Genomic DNA, 18,483 nt, shown 5'->3' with positions numbered 1-18,483 from the left:
AAGGCTGAAGAGCTCAGTAAGCCTTAGGCAAATAAGGCCCGAAATTCCCCAGATGCTCTCTTAGGCTCAGTGATGAGCCAACCAGCTTTCACTAATGGTCCTTGCTGGTGCCACAGCAGAGCCCAGAGGTGGCAGCGGTGGGAGCCTTCTCTGCAAACTGGAAACCTGGGCCCCATTGGGCCGTTAGGCCCCAGGCAACTCTTGCTACATCGTGATGAGATTTGAGGGAAGGGATGAGCCGAAAGGAGACGAATTCCAATTCAGGTATAAGGAAAAGAATTTATGCACGAACAAATGTCAGCTAAGTGTATTCTTCCCAAGTTTTTATTTTGAAAATTTTCAAACCTAAAGATAGTTGAAAGTATAATATGATAAAAATGCACATATCCCTTTCTTTCCACTTGATTCATCAACTGCTAACATTTTGCTTTATTTGCTTGAATCCGTTTATTCACTGATTTTATTTTATTTTATTTTTTGCCAAATCATTTAATAATTAGTTACAGGTATCTTGAAATTTGACACCCACTGTGCTTCAGCATCTCCCCAAAACCAGGCATTATCCAAATAAGCACACTGGGTTTTTTTTTTTACTCCTAAGACATTGATACAATAACATTATCTAATATGTTGCCTATATATAAACTTTTCCAGTTGTATTGTTAAAGTGCTTTACCATATTTTTTCCGATCTGGGATCCAAACAAGAATCACCTACTCCACATAATCGTCATTCTTTTCAGTCTGGTTAGTTTCCTTAATCTGGGACAGTTTCCTACTTTTTATGCGGAGTGGGGTGGGGGAGTCTTTTATGACTGATACTTTTCGAGTCCAGGTTAACATTTTATAGAATTTAAATTTGGGTATTTGTTTCCTCATTATTAAATTCATTTTAGACAGTTTTAACATAAGTACTACATAGGTGTCCTTATATACTTATCCCAGCATATCAAGAAGCTCATAATGTCACTTTATTTCAATATTGATAATGATCCCACAAGGCATCAAAGGCTCAAGAGCAAGAACTAATGAGGCGGTCAGGCAGGACATTTTTTTCTGTCACTTGGTTAAGGTGATGTCTGCCAGATTTATCTACCATAAAAGCTCCTCTACCCTTTGTAGAAAATAAGTAATCTGTGGGGTGAGACCATGTGAATATCTCATTCTCTAACAGCTTTCATCCAACATTTTATTATCCATTGATGATCTTTCTCTGAATGAAATATTGCATTGGTGGTTGCAAGTGGTGATTTTTCTATTATTTTTTCTACATATATTAGCTAGCATTCTTCTGCAAAGAACACTATCTCATCTCACACACACACACACACGCACACACACGTTTATTTGTTAAATTTTTATCTTGAAATAAATATTCACAACAAATTGCAAAAAGTATTATAGAGAGGCTCAGTGTATCCAAAATCTATTTTCTCCAAATGATAACATCCTACATAGTACATTATGAAAACCAGGAAATTGGCATTGACACATTATGATTAACTAGATTACAGACTTTACTTGTATTTCACTATTCTTTATTTCTAATTCTTGTTTTAATTTTTTTAGCATCACTTTGGACTCATTTTTTATTGTGTTATAATCTATTGTCATTATTCTTTTTAGTACTTAAAGTGTCTCAAATTTGGATAGTGAGAACCGCTTCAAGCCAGCTCCTTGTGTCTTGTCTATAAGCCATCATCAGTCTTTGAGCTAGAGTTTGCTTTCTGATACAAGATGTCCCAGACTTGGGACCTGTAATTAGCCATTTCTCCAAGAAACTCTGGTTTCTTTTAGTGGGAAATGGTATTTAGAAACTAAGATCTGGGTGCTAGGTGAGCTACTAGAATTTATTACTTCAAAGTTTTTTCAGTAAACAAACTTGAATTCAGACTGACTCCTCTAATTCAAATCAACATGGCAGGATTTTACCTCATCTTTTCCTGTCTTCTATGTCTAGACTCTTCTCCCTGATTCTTGTCACTATCAATTCATTTCATTCTTTTGCCAGGTCCTAAAATATATTCAAATTATTGGAATTACTGTATTAATACCACTACCAACAACAAGCCTACTAAGTAAATTCAAGGTATCTTTACGGTTCTTTTTTTTTTTATAACCCACTCAGGTTATACAGTTGTAATACTGCTCAAGAGTTTTTGAATGAGTTATTTTTTTCTGTATGGTTATGCTATCCATTTCATATGTGGTTGGCTTCCTTTGTTTGATTTTGTATTCAGTTTTAATATTTACATTTTACTCATCCTTACTGATTTAATTTTGTTTTAAAATGTAAGAAACATTTATACGAGTATAAGTCAAAACTATATGACAAGGTATACTCAGAGAAGTTTCACTATCATCCCTAGTACCCCTGCCCGCTAATGGGCAGTCATTTTTATCAGTTTTTGGTTCATGTTTCCTGCATGTCCTTTTGCAAAAATTGGGAAACAAGTACATTTTCTTGTTTGTTTCTTATATAAAGGTAACATGCTATGTGTACTCTTTCACACTTTACTTTTTGCTCTTAACAAAATATCCTGGAAATCATTTCATACCAGTTTGTAGAGAGCATTTTCATTCTTTTTCATATTGGGTGTACTCTTTTGTGTGGATATACCATAGATTATTCAATGTATCTTCTATAGTGTGGCATCTAAATTGATTCCAATGTTTTCTTATGATAAATAACATCACAACAAATAAACTTTAGCACAAGCACTTCATATTTTTGGAAATGTATCTCAGGTAAATCCCAACAAAAATAATGGCTAACTCAAAAGGTAAATGCAGTTTTGCTCAATATGCAAGATTCTCCTCCACAGGACTGATCATGTTGCTCTCTCAATAACAATATGAGAGTATAGTTAGCCTCATCGAAAGTGTGTTTTGTCAACCTTTTGAGTTCTCCGAACCTGAGAGGTGAAAAATAATTTCAAAGGATTTTATTTTGCATCTCTCTTTTTAAGGGTAAGTTTAAGCAGTTTTGTTTTTCTTTATATATGTTTGAAGATGACTTGTGTTTATTTTTCTGCGAAGTGTCTTTCTTTTGTTCATGTTTCTTTCAGATTTTTGGACTTTCATTTTTTTGATTTTCAAATGTTCTTTACATACTAGGAAGATATTAGCCCTTTATTGGTGACATATGTTGCAATGCTTTCTTGAAGTATGTTGCTTGTCATTTGACTTTGTAATATTTTGGCCTTGCAAAAAAAAATTTCTTTTTTAAATAGCCAAATTTATCAATCTTTTCTCTCATTAGATCTAGATTTTGGATAATGATTTAAAAAGCTTTACACCCAGATTGTAAAGAAATTCACCCACGTTTTCTTTTACTAGTCGTACAGTTTCATTTTTTTTTCTTTTTCTTTTTTTTTTTTTACATTTAAATCTCTGATCTATTTGGAGTTTATTTTGGGATATGGTATGAGATATGGAAGTATTTTTATCTTTTCCCAAATGCCTATTCAGTTGTCCAATTCTTATTAAAAAGTCATCTATTTCCCAAAACTTCTGGAACTTGGAGGTCTTTTACACTACTCAAGTTCTACAGTTAATATTGGTATGTCAAAACAGAAGCCAACACATACAGAATTTTCTTTCTGTACCTGTTCAGTAGGATACTGACAAACCCTGAAACAAAGACCCTGGGGGGTGGGGAGCAAGGGTTAGAAACTCAGAGTTTCTAAATATACATATTCTGTATAATATTTTTTAAGAACTACATGCTGATGACAAAAGTTTTAAATAATACAAAAGGTTGTACAGTGAGAAGTAAAATCAACCTCCTGTATCAGATTACAGCCTCTCTAGAAGCAGCCACTGCTGTCAGTTTCTTATGTATCCATCCACATAATATATGCCTATGTAGACAGGGAGAAAATGAAAGAGAAAGATGCTTTAAATGAAAGAGGCTGAAAGTGAGCTCATACTTATTGAAAAATCCTTAAGTGCCAAGCATGCTCAAGTTATCACCCTTCATCCTCCAATATTCCTCTGTGTTTCATATTTTCACTCCATTTCATGGATGAGAAAATGAGGTTCAGAGAGGTAAATTGACTTGTCTAAAGATCCCAGCCAGCAGGGGAAAGATCCGGATTGGAATCTACACTTCTTCTCTGTACCATGATGGGCAGTCACTGCAGGTAATGGCTGTTCGGAATTCTGGTAGGCACCCTAAACACATTGTTGATAGCCCCCCAAAATGCCTTGGCAGTAGGAGCAAAAGAATATCCACATTGTGCCAAGAAATGAAGATGCCACGTCATATTCATGTGCTAACTGACAGAGAGTTCACCCAAATGGTAAAAGCGGTTCATGTATCAGGGCAAAATCTCCCATCCCCAAGCACTTTGAAATTGTTTTACAAGCCCTGCTACCAAGAGAGAAAAAAATCAAAAGAAAAACTGGATTGTGTCAAGAAACGTTAGCAGCTATGACTCAAAGATACATGGGGGGGCAGATCTGTTGACTCAGAAGGGTCCATTTCTTAGTCACTTAGCAGCTTTTACCACACTTTAATCTTTTAGAGAAAGAAAGTGATTTACAAAGTAGGGGGAAGTAAAAATAAAGGATTGCAACAGAAGGATTTGCTTCGCAACAGCAGTTCATGGCAGCCTGCAAAGAAAATATAGAGGAGAAAGCATTGTTATTCTATTCCGGAGAGAAGGTTTTTGAATGCTGAAGTAGATGGGTGTCAATTTTTGTATATTAAAACATTCAAAACACAGCTCTGTTCTCACAGAAGTTCCCTCTATTGTAGTGGAAATGTATTTGTTCCATCTTTAGGGATTACAGCTCTGAAAGTATACATGTTCAAAGCGGATGAGGGAGGGGAGGTGACGCTTCCCTGGAAAGTTCACAGGCTGTTTTGGGTTCCTGGGGATTTTACTGCTTCTGAATTAAGGTCCTTGAACTGCTGCTCTATTCTTTAAGACACTGGAATGTTTGATTGGAATGGGACTGTCCCATCCCAATGGTGACTAAATGGGTACATGGCAGAGTTTTAGTTCATGATCAATCCCACCTATTGCCACCCTATCCCCTTTCCACTACCCCTAATTGTCACCACCACAAAAGATTTGGGAGGTACTTGTCCTGGGTTTTGTACCTGAGCTAGACATGTGTGCATTCTTTCTACTTTTGATCACCAACTAAAAACCTGCACTTCCCTTGCAAAGATGCTGTAGACCTTGCATAGATGCCTATCTTTACCCAGATGACTATCTCTCCATAGATGCCCATTTTGCATGAATGCCCATTCTTGTGTGCTCATTCTTGTGTGGATGCTCATTCTTGCATAGATGCTCATACAATCAGCTGTTTGCTCAATGACAAGCTCTACTTCAGCACCTAACCTCTGACCTCTCAGCCTTCTATAAATTCTTCTTTTCTTCATTTTTAACCTAACTTTTCTCCTCAACTTTTACTCTACTCAGAATCTAGCCAAGGTGATATGCCTGTTTCTATTCAGATTTTTCTCATCTCTACAGTCAAGAATAATCCTCTGATCTTTGCAAGGCTCCACACCCCTTCCCATTTAAAAATGCTATTAAAAATCCATGATTTGGATGTGGTTCCATAGTGTAGCGGTTAGCACATCTGCTTTATGTGTAGAAGATCCTGGGTTCATGCCCCAGTGGAGCCAGGGTCCATGGTCTACGGCCATGCCACCCTGAACAAGCCCAATGTTTGACCTCGGAAGCTAAGCAGAGTTGGGCCTGGTTAGTATTTGGATGGGAGACCACCTAGGAAGACCAGGTTCGTAGGCATAAAAAATAAATAAATAAATAAATAAATAAATCCATGATTTATGGCAAATCTTTCTTGAGTTTTTCAAATGTTTCAAATAACTTCATTCTCACCCTTTAGCATCTGTCTACCCATCTATAAACAACAAGCATGTTTATTAGACACTCTGTGCTAGACACTCTGTGTTAAATGAGAGAAAACGACAATCATATAATGCTTTACAATTTGTGAGGCATTTTCACATCTGTTTTTCTATATGATCCCCACAATAACCTCTAAAGGACCAAAAAACTAAGGCCTAGAGAGGTCAGGTAGCTGCTAGGAATTGACGAGGCTAAAAATTCAAACGCAGATCATATTGGAAATTTTAGGCACTTTATATTAACTAAAAAGCTTTATGTAGGTGCACGCGTATACTCCCCTCCCTGCAAGACCCCTTCCCACACACACATATTCTATCTTCATAGTTGTAATTAGTTATAAGCATGTTTTTCTGTTTTTCTAATGTGTTTGTTCTGTTCTCATTTTACTAGACAAGGTCCCCATAGACTGGAGCCCAGAGCGGCTCTCCAAGCTTTGTGCTAAAAGGGGGAAGGCAAGTCCAATAAATCCATGATTTTTAAATATACAGCAGGATAAAGGGTTTGACATGTACAGACACTGTCCCATCTGAAACTGCAGCGAGAAGTATTGAGAGCCCATGCAGGTGGGCTCCCTGGTGCTTTACCCATTTAATAAGTGTTATGTTTTTGAATCAATTTCCATTCCATCAACACTAAAAGAATCGGCTTGGCAGTCTCCATGCCAGTCACACTCCCGCCCCTCAGCATAAAAGTAGTGCACATGAAAAGCCCCCCTAGTGGGCATTTAATCATCAAACCACAAACCCATTTTTCAAGGATCCTTCCCCATTGCTAGAGACCTGGATTAATCAGCATGGCTCACAATGGTTTTTGCATCTCTTAATTTGCCACCAAACACTCCTTCTCTCCTGAGAGGAGATGTTTTGTTACATGTAATTAGACCATGTACGCAATCCTATGTGGGACTTGTTATTTTTGCACAGGAGGATTACGGAGCCGTCTCCAGGTGGGAAATGGTGACATGCTGTAGGAACAAAGGTATGCTTGTGTTCATTTGCAAACCTCAGCCAAAGTGGCGCAGGCTCGGTTTGGGAGATGTTAGGGCTGGAGGCACACGTGGGCTCAGCTCCTCTGACTAATTGTTTGGGGCCTGGAGGTTCAGAAAATAATGGCAGAAGCATATGGTTTCTACTGCTTCTAAGATTTTCTGCCTCCTGAGAGCAAGGCCAACATCAGCCACCACAGGGTTGAAGGGCCTGGCAGTAACTTCAGAGCCCCTCCTTCCTAGGACACAGGCTGGAGACCAGGAAACCTCTATGTAGAGCAGCATCTGATTGTAGGGAATGAAGAGGTGTCTGGGCTTTCAAGAACGAGTGTCTCCGAGGCCCTGAGGCTCCAATCTTGGAAAACCTTGTGAAAACCTCACCCCCCTAACACTCAACATCACCTAAAAGGGAACTCGAAGCTCTCTATTACACCAGAAGCAAAATGAAAAGACAGCACCGAAGCACTGGCTGGCCTATTTCAAAAACTCTCTACTAACTCAGTTGGAACCTCCACTCACGGCTCAAATTGTACTGGAAAAAGCTGTTTAGAATTTGGGTCAGTTTGTGAAAAACATACTACATGTACTCTTGTATTCAACAGTCTGTATTTTCCTGTTAATGATAGAGGAGCAGGTCCTCTTGGAATTACTTAAGGTCGAGTGTTTCACAGAAGCAAGATGCACACTAGTCAGTCAGGAGGAGGGAGATATTGGGCACCAGCCACTAGACCATGGTAGAATGCCCTAAAGTGTGGACATGCTTGGACCAGAGGTTCTTGTTTCCCCATTTCATCACTTATAAGCTGTGTGACCCTGGGCAAGTCATTACCTCTCTGAGCCTCCAATTCATCAGACATCTGAGGATGATAATAGCAATAATGTCTGATCAACCTCCCAGAGCCTTGGTGAGGGTCAAATGAAATAATGGATGTGGGGTTATAAACCATTTTCCCCTATAAAAGAAAAGTTCTTGTTATTAATAATACTGACTCTTCCCACTGGTAATGACTCTAATCTGAGAGGCGTGGGGGGAGCTCTTCCAGCACTGCTGCTCTGTTAAGGTCCTTTGCAAAGGAACAGCACCAAGGAGCGCAAGCGTGTGCTGTCACTCACCAGGAGACATCTCAGGGGACCGAAGGCAGAGATGCTGGAGGAGAGGTGCTGTGGCATCCTGTCCCTCAGGCTTGGCACAGCATAATTGTTTTGACATTTGATAAAATTTGTTCTTGCATGGGTCAGAAGAAAGCCCAATACTGATGCTTTTCATCTAATTTCAATTACAGTCATTAAAACCCTTACTCCTGAGTCAAGCCTTTCCAAAAAGCCATCAATGACAGCCCATTACAGATGAGTTATTTATAGCGGTGCATGTTAATTTTACAGTACCACAGACCAATGATTCATGGCTTGGCATTAGTGAGAGACATCATTCACTGAGCTGAGTGATCCCTGACATAACAAGCGCTGCTCCGTATCTCTTCAGGGATGATTCAAGGCCTCAGACTTAGAGGCCAGACCCTGTACAGAGCAGGAACAACCGGAGCACCTTGACTTGCCCCATTCTACCCAAGGAGATCTTCTGTCCTACGTAGGGAAGAATGGTACAGTCTGCTTTGGGATCAGGGTGTGACATCTGAAGGATTTCTGACTGAAATGATGTTTGGCCTGCGCCAGAGTTTCATTTCTCACATTTGCAGCTATTTAGCACAGGCATTTGTTGTTATTCAATAACTCTAAGGGGATATCTGATACTCACCTGGCCTTGATGGGAAAAGATGGCTCCAGAGCCATCGAAAGCCCAGCATCCTTTTATCCAAACTACTTCAACCTCAGCCTCGTAAGTGCCACTTTGACCGATCAATATTGGGCCTCTTGATTCTTGGTCTATTTGTAGCTGAATTTCTCCCTCTTGATTAAAAATTCACCAAGAGGCAGCCTGATGTGACATTTATGAGTTCCTGGAAGTCCATAAATGTTGAATGGTAGAAATTAGCCCCAAGTTATTTAGACAATAAAAAGAAAGAAGCAAGCAAGAGGGCTAATATTCAACACTCCTATATTTTTGTTGTCTATCTGTGGAGTCTCATGCAAAGCGGAACTAAAACTTCAGACAAAGCACCTCCAGATTTTACCTAACCTTTATATCAATCCCCACCTCTAAATTAAGCTTCATCCCAAATGAATCTGAGTTGGGCTCAATGAAATTGACTACCCTAATTCCTTCCAGCTGTGTAGCACTTTGACAACAAGTTGCTTGAAAAAGTTCTCTGCTCTATTTTAATACAGACCATAATAACAAATATTGAAATCGATTCCTTTTGCTCTTTCTTCGTATAATCCTAGCTGTGCAATCATTGGGAAAATAGGTTGATGAAAAATAAATTTATGACTTCATTATTTAGTAGTTTTCAACCACAGGACTATTTCACATTCTATCCATGATTATTTCCTTAAAATTATTTCCTACCCACATCCTGGCACTTTTTTGAGCCTCTGTTCCCTTCTTTTAAGCAACCTCTTCAGACTTTCAAAATGTTCTCTTTATAGACTCTTCTGGGCCATTGATCGCAGTTCTGGGAGCTTCGCACACTTCCTGGGAGGCCTTGTTGAGTCTAGGCTGGAGTCAATGAAGAGACAGGGAAGGTTAAATGACTAAAGCTCTAATCAACTAGCCTGAATGCCATTTTGCTTCTCTTACAGCATAGTCATCCAGACAGCAGTTTGTAGATGGAATTTCAATTCTGTCAGGTCGCTGCTACATTTTAACAAAATACAATGAGACACTATTCTTGACTCTCAAATAGGGAAACCTAGAAACGTACTCTATTATGCATGGATGAAATAAAGTGAAAGTGCTGTGGTAAGAGGACAGAATCTAGAGCCAAACCATTTAAGTTAACTCCAAGCTCTGCCATTTATTAAGTTCGTGACCCTGCTCTTTCACCTCTCTGTGCATGTTTCATCTTCTGTGAAATGAGAGTCATGATGGTACCTGTCTCAGAGGGTTGTTACGAGAGAGTAAACGAGCCAATATCTGAGGGCATTGCCAATCACTTAGTAAATGCCATGTAAGTATTTGTTAAATAAGAGACTTTTTAATTTAAGAAATATTTATGGAACACCCACACTGCCCACTGTAAGAAATAGTACTAAGCAATGTGAGAAGGTAGAAAATTAACAAAATAGTTTAGCCTTTAAAGATAGTTGCTGGAGGGGCACAGAAGCACCCAACTAACCGAGACAGTAAGTCGGGTACATGTTGTATGCGGGTCTACTCTCACAAGCACCGTGGACATCCAGAGCAGAGAGGGATGTCCTGGGAGGGAACCAAGAAGGTTACACAGAGAAGATGCTATTTGAATTCTTAAAGAATGAGTAGTATCTCCAAGGGCAAATAATGCAGGGCTTTTGTCAGAAGGCTTTCTCATTTGTGTCTGGCAGAAAGCTATTTCACTTGCTCCCAGCATAAGCACAAAGCCAACTCGCCCCTTCCACGTTCACCAATCCTGCATCTGTTTCCTCTGTGCACTTCATCCCCCAGGTCTACCTGCTTTTCTTCCTCTCTTTCCATCCCTTCCTCCACTTGCAAATGTCTGCCACTGGCCTCCCTTCTCCTCGATTACTTTCGTATTTGACCTCTCTTTTAATCTCAAAAGTAATGTGAGGAATCTTCAAATAAATCAAATAATAGAGAGGAGTATACAATGACAAGCAAAATCTTCTTCCTCCACCCCTTCTCCCTAGAGGTTAACAGTGGTGTGGTGGTTATAAAACACATCCACGAATTTGTGATGCTTCTCCCTCTGAAAGGGGGAATTTATATCTACACTCTTGAATCTGAGTAGGCTTACAACTACTTCCGCCCATAGAAAGTGAAGACGTGACAGTGTATGTCTTCCGAGACTAAGGCATGAAAGGCCATTCAGCATCTACCTGGTTCAGTCAACACTTGCTCTAGGAGCCCTGAGCTGCCATGTGAGAAACTCAGCTTCCCTGAGACAGCCTTGCTGGGGAGGCCACATTCCGCCACTCTGGGCAATGGCCTCAGCTGGGTCCAGCCTTTCAACTTTCTCCAGTACTTATAGAGTTCCTCTCTTAGTTAGTGTATGCCATTGCACAAATAGAACAGAACTTATTTAACCGCTCTCTCAATGATCACTACTACAGCAGCTTCCACTTTTTCTGGCATTACAAATAGTCCAGCAATGAATATTCTTATCCATACATCTTTGTGCATTGTATAAGTGTTTCTCCAGGATAAAGTCCTCGAAATAATATTTTTGAACCAGAGCATGTGACTTAAAAACTATTTTTTGATAGATATTACAAAATTTTCCTCCAAATAGGCTACTTGACTTTTCCTGACGGTGTATAAGAGTGCCTTTTTCCTGTAACCTCACCAACACTGAGTATTATCAAGCTTTTTCATCTTTACCATAGTGATGTTATCTCTGCCTTCCTTATGATGTCCCCGGCCATATTCGGTGTAAACAAGTGTGAATTGTCCCAGCCTGCAAACCATGATGCCTAGGTGCATATAGAACCGGGGGATGAGGGGGATACATTCAGGATGGTAGAGAACAAAGATAATTTACCAGGGCAATGTATTAATAACTCAGGTGGATGAGAACTAATTTAACATAAAAGTGAGCCACGGAATATCACAGACTTGCAGAGCAAAGGTGTCAGAACATAATGAAATTCAGCTTGATGACATTCTGCTAATGGCTGGTGTTATCTGAAGTCAGAATAACCCAGTAGGAAGGAGAAGATTGGGGACTTATGGATGAGGAGGGAGAAAAAAAGAAGTTCCCTCAGTTAATCAAAGTACCCACTGGACAGCGGCTACAAATGGAACATTTTAAAATGATTGATTGCAACCTGATGGTTCCAGGGTGCAGTCAACAACAGTGGTTCCCAAACCTAGCTGCCTAGCAATATTTCCTGGAGTGTTTTTTTAGAAAAATATAGCTACTTCATCTTCCTCACCATCACCCCCAAACACATAGAAAGTCACCATAGATTCTGGTTTAGTCGGTCTGCCTTTTTAACCGACTCATCGGATAAGTCTGAGGCAGAGCAAGGTTAAGAAAACTGTTTCTGGAGCAGACGTTCTCAAACTTGAAAACGCATCAGAATCACCCCCCAGGGACTCCTTAAAACACAGATCTCTAGGCCCCACTACAATAGCTCCTGATTCCGTAAACCTGGAGAGGGCCTTAGGATTTGCATAGCTAACGAGCTCCCAAGTGATGCTGATGGAAAGCCGCAGAGCAGGAACCACTGCGGCGGCAGCACCAGCGCAGCAGGCCTGGGAGCTTGCTCTAAATGCAGAATCATTGCCCCACGTCAGACCTAATGGATCGGAATTTGCATTTAACCAGATCCCCCAGGGATCTGCACGCACATGCAAGTTTGGCAAGTGCTGCCCTGTACCTCTTGCCTCTATTGCTTTGCATACTATTTTCAGGGCAGGAGGCCTGAGGGAGCGGAAAGCTGTGGGAACAACCTGAGTTCTAGTTCCATCCCTACTACTGACAGGATAGCCTTTGCGAAAAAATTAATCCTTCACCTCTCATGGCTTCTAATGCCTTATAAATAAAATGAAGATATTGAGCTAAGTAATCTTTTAGATTCCTTTCCTTCTTTATTATGAGTCTAATTTGGTAATTTACATATTGGGATGGGCTGAATTATGTTTTCCCTAAAATACATATGTGGAAGCCCTGAGCCCCAGAACCTCAGAATGTGACTATACTTGGAGATAGGACCTTGAAAGAGGGAATTAAGGTTAAATGGGATCATTAGGGTGAGCTATAATTTAATATGACTCGTGTCTCATCGAGAAGAGGCAATTAGGACATACACATACAGAGAGAAGACCATGAGAAGACGCAATGAGAAAATGACCATCTACAAGCCAAAGAGGCCTCAGAAGAAAGCAGACCTGCAGATATCTTGATCTTGGACTTGCAGCCTCCAGAACTATGAGGAAATAAATTTTCGTTGTTTAAATACCACTCAGTCTGTGGTACTTTGTTACAGCAGCCCCAGCAAACTAATCCACACATATAGAGCTTTGTAACTAAATCCGGATTAGATTCTAAATGCAGAAATATAACTTCTTATTATAACTCATTTTGTTATCAGACTGATTAGCTCCTGTAACCAAGTTCTCCAAGAAAGCCAGGGCTTTTCCATACTGCCATCCCTAGGATTTTCTAGGCAAAGCCTCACACTGCTGGAAATTTATTTCCTTGAATTCCATATCCAAGAACCATGGAATCCTTGTTTACTACTTAACACTCACCCCCCTTTTGCCAGTCTGCCACACCTGCTCTCTCTCCATTTGCACTTAGCTTTAAATTTCGATCTCTAGCCTCTGATCTCCTTCACCACCTCTTTTCACAAATCAGCAAATTACATTTGTACGCTTTGATCCTGATTGTTCCATAATCCTTCTGCCCAAGAACTGATTTAAATTTATTGTATTTTTATCCAGATTATTTTTTACAACTTTATTGAAATATAATAGATAATTAGTTGCTCATATTTACAGTGTAAAATTCAGGTTTTTTTTTCAATGATAATTTGCATACAATGCTATACTGCATATCTCCATGACTATTTTGTAACTATCCATTGTACTTCTTAAGCTCTTTGCTCACTTTCACCTCCCCCCTCAACCCCGAAAATATTCTTTGTATCTATGAGTTTGGTTCCATTTTGTTGTTGTCGTTGTTGCTGTTTTTACTTTGTTCTTTAGATCCTCCTCCAGATTATTATTTTTTCTCTCAGCTCAACCAGGGTTCCCTTGCAGTGCCAATATACAGGAGAAAAATGGTAAGGATGTGAACCCTCCATGTAGATGTATTCAGATTATTTCTCCACTTCACAAAGTTGACTGTGTGATACAGATAGAAATAAGGATTCTAGAATCCCTCTAGTCCAATGCAAAGACTCACGCATCCAAACATTAATGCAAGAAGTGCCACTGTTTTAAGAGCTCTACAGGTAAGCCTGTTTCTCACAAGCAAAGGATGTAGATACCTGGGACATTTTTCAATAGTGACACAAAGTAGTCAAAGTTCCACAAAAACAAAATATTTTTGACTTTTTCTCAGCAATGAGAAAATGTCAAAATTTAATTTTCTCCTTTTTCCCATAAAAGTTGTTTAAAGCTGTGTTTCAAATGTAAAGGAGCCTGCCTGTCACCTGGGGGTCTTGTTAAAGTGTTGATTCTGATATAGTAGGCATGGGGTGGGGCCTGAACATCTGTATTTCAAAAAAAAAAAAAAACTCCTAGTAGAAGCCCACACACTGAGTCCATTGACTAGACTTTGAATAGCAAGGATCTAAGGGCAATGAGATAGGGTCTATGGTTTCTGCGGGTTCATTGATAGCTGGAGTTTAACTTCTAAGGTTTGCTTCGAATGAGTGTAGACAACCTCACCGTGGCAGAGGTGGCTGTTTGAGAAACACAAAACTCTGAGTCCATTCGAATACTGGGGCTCTTAGCATCACCCAAGCTTTGATGAGTCAGTGAGACTGAGAGAAGGTATGCAATTTCTTGGCTATTGTAATCAGTGGAGTGTCCCAGCTCACTCTTCTTCACTGACATGAATAACACAAAGCAAATGATTGCAACAACCACAAGTTTAAATTTTAGAACCTCATAAACATTCCTTCTCTACCTTTTAACTAGGCATGGAGACATACCCTGGTCCTGATTGTAAAAGCTCAGACTTCTTACCTAGTCCCAGAGGGCACAGGGACTACGCTACCATAACCTGTGGTGTGCACCAAAATAAGGCCATCATCGATATCTTTTACAGCAGCAGTCCACAACCCTTTTGGTACCAGGAACCGGTGCTCCTATGAGAATCTAATGCCTGATGATCTGAGGTGGAGCCGAGGCAGTGATGTTGGCGCTGGAGAGCAGCTGCACATACAGATGAAGCTCAGCTCACTTGCTCACCACTCACCTCCTGCTGTGCAGCCCAGTTCCTAACAGGCCAAGGACTGGTACCAGTCCATGGCCCAGGGGTTGGAGACCCCTGCTTTATAGTTCACCAAGTTTCTGAGTAAACCCATACAGCAGTGCTTTCTAAACTTGTCTGTACATTGCATTCACCTGCGGAGCTTCAAAAATTGCTGATTCCTGGTGTAGCTCCAAAATATTGTGATTTAAGTCATTTAGCGTATGTCCTAAGCTTTAGAATATTTTTAAAGACTCCATCCCCATCCCAAGGCAATTCTAATGTGCAAACAAGTTTGGGAACCACTGTTTTGATTGATTAAATGTAGGGATTGAAGTGAAAGAGAAACTAGTATTCCGAAGAGCTCAAGAGAGCTGCCTCTCCATTGATTGCTAATTTACTATTACTTATTTATTTATTTACATATTTATTTATTCATTCGTCCATGCATGCATGCCCATATGCAGCAAATAATTACTGAGAACAAACTTTATGCCAGTTCTCTACTGGGTCCTTACAATTCAAAAAGGAAAGACATAGCCCCTGCCCTCATAGCGTTTATTACCATGGTCTCCCTTCTGTCTAAATTTGAGCCCCTTTAAGATAGGGCCTGTTTCTTATTCATTTCTCCATCTTTACCAAATATAGGGTGTGACATAGAATAAGCAGTCAGCAAATGTTCAGTGGATTGAACTGATTGCCTTTGTTTTTCAAAGTCAGTATTGAGGATGATTTAGAAAGAAGCAACCTGATAATCAGAGATGAGATCAGAATTAGGTTAAGATGTGACAGATAATAGCTAAGAATTAGTGATAAAAGCTTACCCACACGTTGATGTCTTCTCTAAGAGATTTTCTAATTTAATATGTAAGGCTTATCGTGTTTAGCTTTTCCATTAGAAGTAATATATTGTGTCTAATATCTGAAAAACACATATTTATAAAGTGCGTAGGTTTGAGCTGAAATCGCCATAGAAATCTCAAACACAAACACATACTTATACCCAAACACCTTCTAGTTCATTCTGGGAGAAAATGGGATTCTAATTATCTACTTTGAATTAAGTAAAAATGTCTAAGAGAAAAAGCAATTCTTTAAAAAATAAAATAAAATAAAATAGACATTTTCTAATTATGCAAAACTGAAAGGAACAAGTTGAGACAATTCAGGCTGAATCCTGAAGGGTTGGAGTAGGCAAAGGGAGAGAGCAAACCCTGGCCACCAGCCAGCTTCCCAACTTCCTGAGGGATGGTTTCCAAACAATCCAACCCAGAGACAGGGACATGAATCAGATGTCCCTCAATTTTTTTCTGAGTTCTACCTTAGTCCTTCTTGGATAAACCCTGCTGGATCTGGGTTCTGTTTATTTCTGGTAACCATTAAAGTTACAGCATCACTTTAAACCAGCTACAGTAAAAGAAGACAAAAACAAGTGAGAGGGAGTAAGTTGCCTTGTAAAATTGGCAAGGACTTTCACTGTTTTTTGCTGGAGCTCTTAAATACAGGGTGAGTTTTCATGCTCCAGGAGCCCTGTTTTGTTGCCAGTTGACAAGTAGAAAAAGTAGGAGGTTAGGGAGCAACTTTGCCTCATTTTACCTCTTTGTTTAGCATCACAGTTTCCTCATTAACCTTATAAGATGAACCTCTCCCTTCAGTGAATGTGGCTTCCTCCAAGCCAAGGCCACCATCATATTCCTAACTACGACATATTCTTTTTTAAAAATCCAGCAATCAAGAGACGAATGTGACAACCTGGACTCTCTGGATTCTCCACCAATGTAATTGCAATGACAATGAAAGAACTGTGTGCCTAATTAAACTGCCAATCAAGGCAAAATGTTACACATCCTATTTACACAAATGTTTACTCCCAGGTTTGACCCACGCCCTGGGCAGAGGAGACAGAAACTGTTGATTAACAAACAAGTGAGATCAGGTGTCTCCACCAAGTTAGTAAAGTAACTTAGCTTTACTTGGTTATGATACATCTGATCCTTTTTTTCCTTACAAAGTCTTTTTAATGAAAATGCACATATGAATGTGTGGTTTGATCAATTTCCTCATACTGAATATATTCATTTACTGCACCAATCACAGAACAGATCCGGAACCCTTGAAGTCCACCTCTCATCCCTCCCAGTAACTCGCCCCTCCCCTCCTAAGAGTAACTGCTGTCCTAGCTCCTATCCACAGAGCTTAGTTTTGCCTGGTTTTGTTCATTATGTAAATGGAATCACAGAGAATGTGCTCTTTAAGTGTCTTCTTTCCCCAACACAATGTTGTGAGATTCAAGCACAGTGCTGAGTTTTATACTGTTCTTTCTGATTGCTGGGTCTTATGATTGAGTGACTACACACACACACACACACACCCCACAATCTGCTGATCCATTCTACTCTTGATATTTGAGTTGTGTCCTGTTTGTGGTTGCCATTAACATTCCAGTCCATGCCTTTTGGTGAAATATGGTCGCAGGACTATTGGGTGCATACATATGGTTAGAATACTGAATCCTAAGCTATGCACATGTTCAGCTTTCATAGATGCTGCCACAGAGTTTTCCAAAACTGTTGTAGCAATTGACACACCCACCAGCACAGTGATGCTAGCCATCCCACCTGAATGCTCCCAACCTGACATGGGCCAGGCAGTATGTTACTTAATCTTAACAAGAAATCTAAGAGATTTCACAAGAGAGTACAAAGTAACAGCTGGCGTTCCAACCTGGGTTCTTGTCACCTGAAAGCTGGAGCTTTTGTTCTCTATGCTCACAGCCTCCAGGTGTCTGTTTTGAGGTAAGGTATCAAATGCATCTTATTCTTAATGAAACTCCTGGATGCCTTCCTCCTTTGAGTCATGTCCTAGAGTTTGTCAACTTTAGTCACCCCTACCAGCCATGTCCATTCTCCAAAGCTTCTAAGTCAAGCAGCAAAAGCTTCACTTGACTTTCAGGTAACCTCATTCTCCTCGTTTTCCTTCATTCTCGCTATTTGCTGGTTCCTTCTTACCCCTCAACCTCTGAATGCCCCAGCACTCCCAAGGTTCATGCTTTGGCTGCCTTTCCTTCTACCCCAGGGATTATGGACACCACATTGAATCCATCAGCAAATTATACATGAGGAGTTCACTTTGTTATATTTTTTCTATTTTCAAAATATATCCAGAATCTGACACTCCTTTGATTATCTAATTCTAGATACCGTGGCTTTTTTTAAAAAAGTATTCTTCTAGATATTAGCCTTTTTGTCACATTTTCTTTGAAATTTTCTCACCGCACTCCCTTCGCTCTGCCCCCACCTACTTGCCTTGACATTAATACTATCCCAGTTCTCCTGTACTTCTTTCTTTGTAATTTGCTGGCCAATTTTCCCCATCATTTTAGCTTTCCGATCTTGCTATTCTATTTTCATGAGAAAATTAGTGCTTCTTATAGCTTTAATTTTTATTTTATCCATATTTCACAAAATGTATGTATAACAATGATGGTAACAGGAGTGATTTTAGGAGGGATATGGATGAATACTTCTATTTTAACAGTTATGATTTTATTTTTATATGTATTTGATAAAACATAACTAGCACATAAAGCCTGAGATTTCACAAATATTGTTGCTTCGATAACACCA

At 39.7% G+C, this 18,483-nt stretch overlaps 1 non-coding gene across 1 annotated transcript; it reads left to right on the top strand.

Annotated features, from left to right (window-relative positions):
* The first annotated feature begins 5,573 nt into the window (after positions 1-5,573).
* TRNAI-UAU lies at positions 5,574-5,646 on the top strand. The gene has a single exon. It is a non-coding gene; the product is annotated as a tRNA-Ile (tRNA).
* The last annotated feature ends 12,837 nt before the right edge of the window (positions 5,647-18,483 follow it).

The sequence above is a fragment of the Rousettus aegyptiacus genome, unplaced genomic scaffold (assembly GCF_014176215.1).
Source record: "Rousettus aegyptiacus isolate mRouAeg1 unplaced genomic scaffold, mRouAeg1.p scaffold_m13_p_5, whole genome shotgun sequence".
Taxonomy (NCBI): domain Eukaryota; kingdom Metazoa; phylum Chordata; class Mammalia; order Chiroptera; family Pteropodidae; genus Rousettus; species Rousettus aegyptiacus.
Note: the sequence above shows the minus strand (reverse complement) of the source record. Positions and strands in the feature narration are given on the sequence as shown.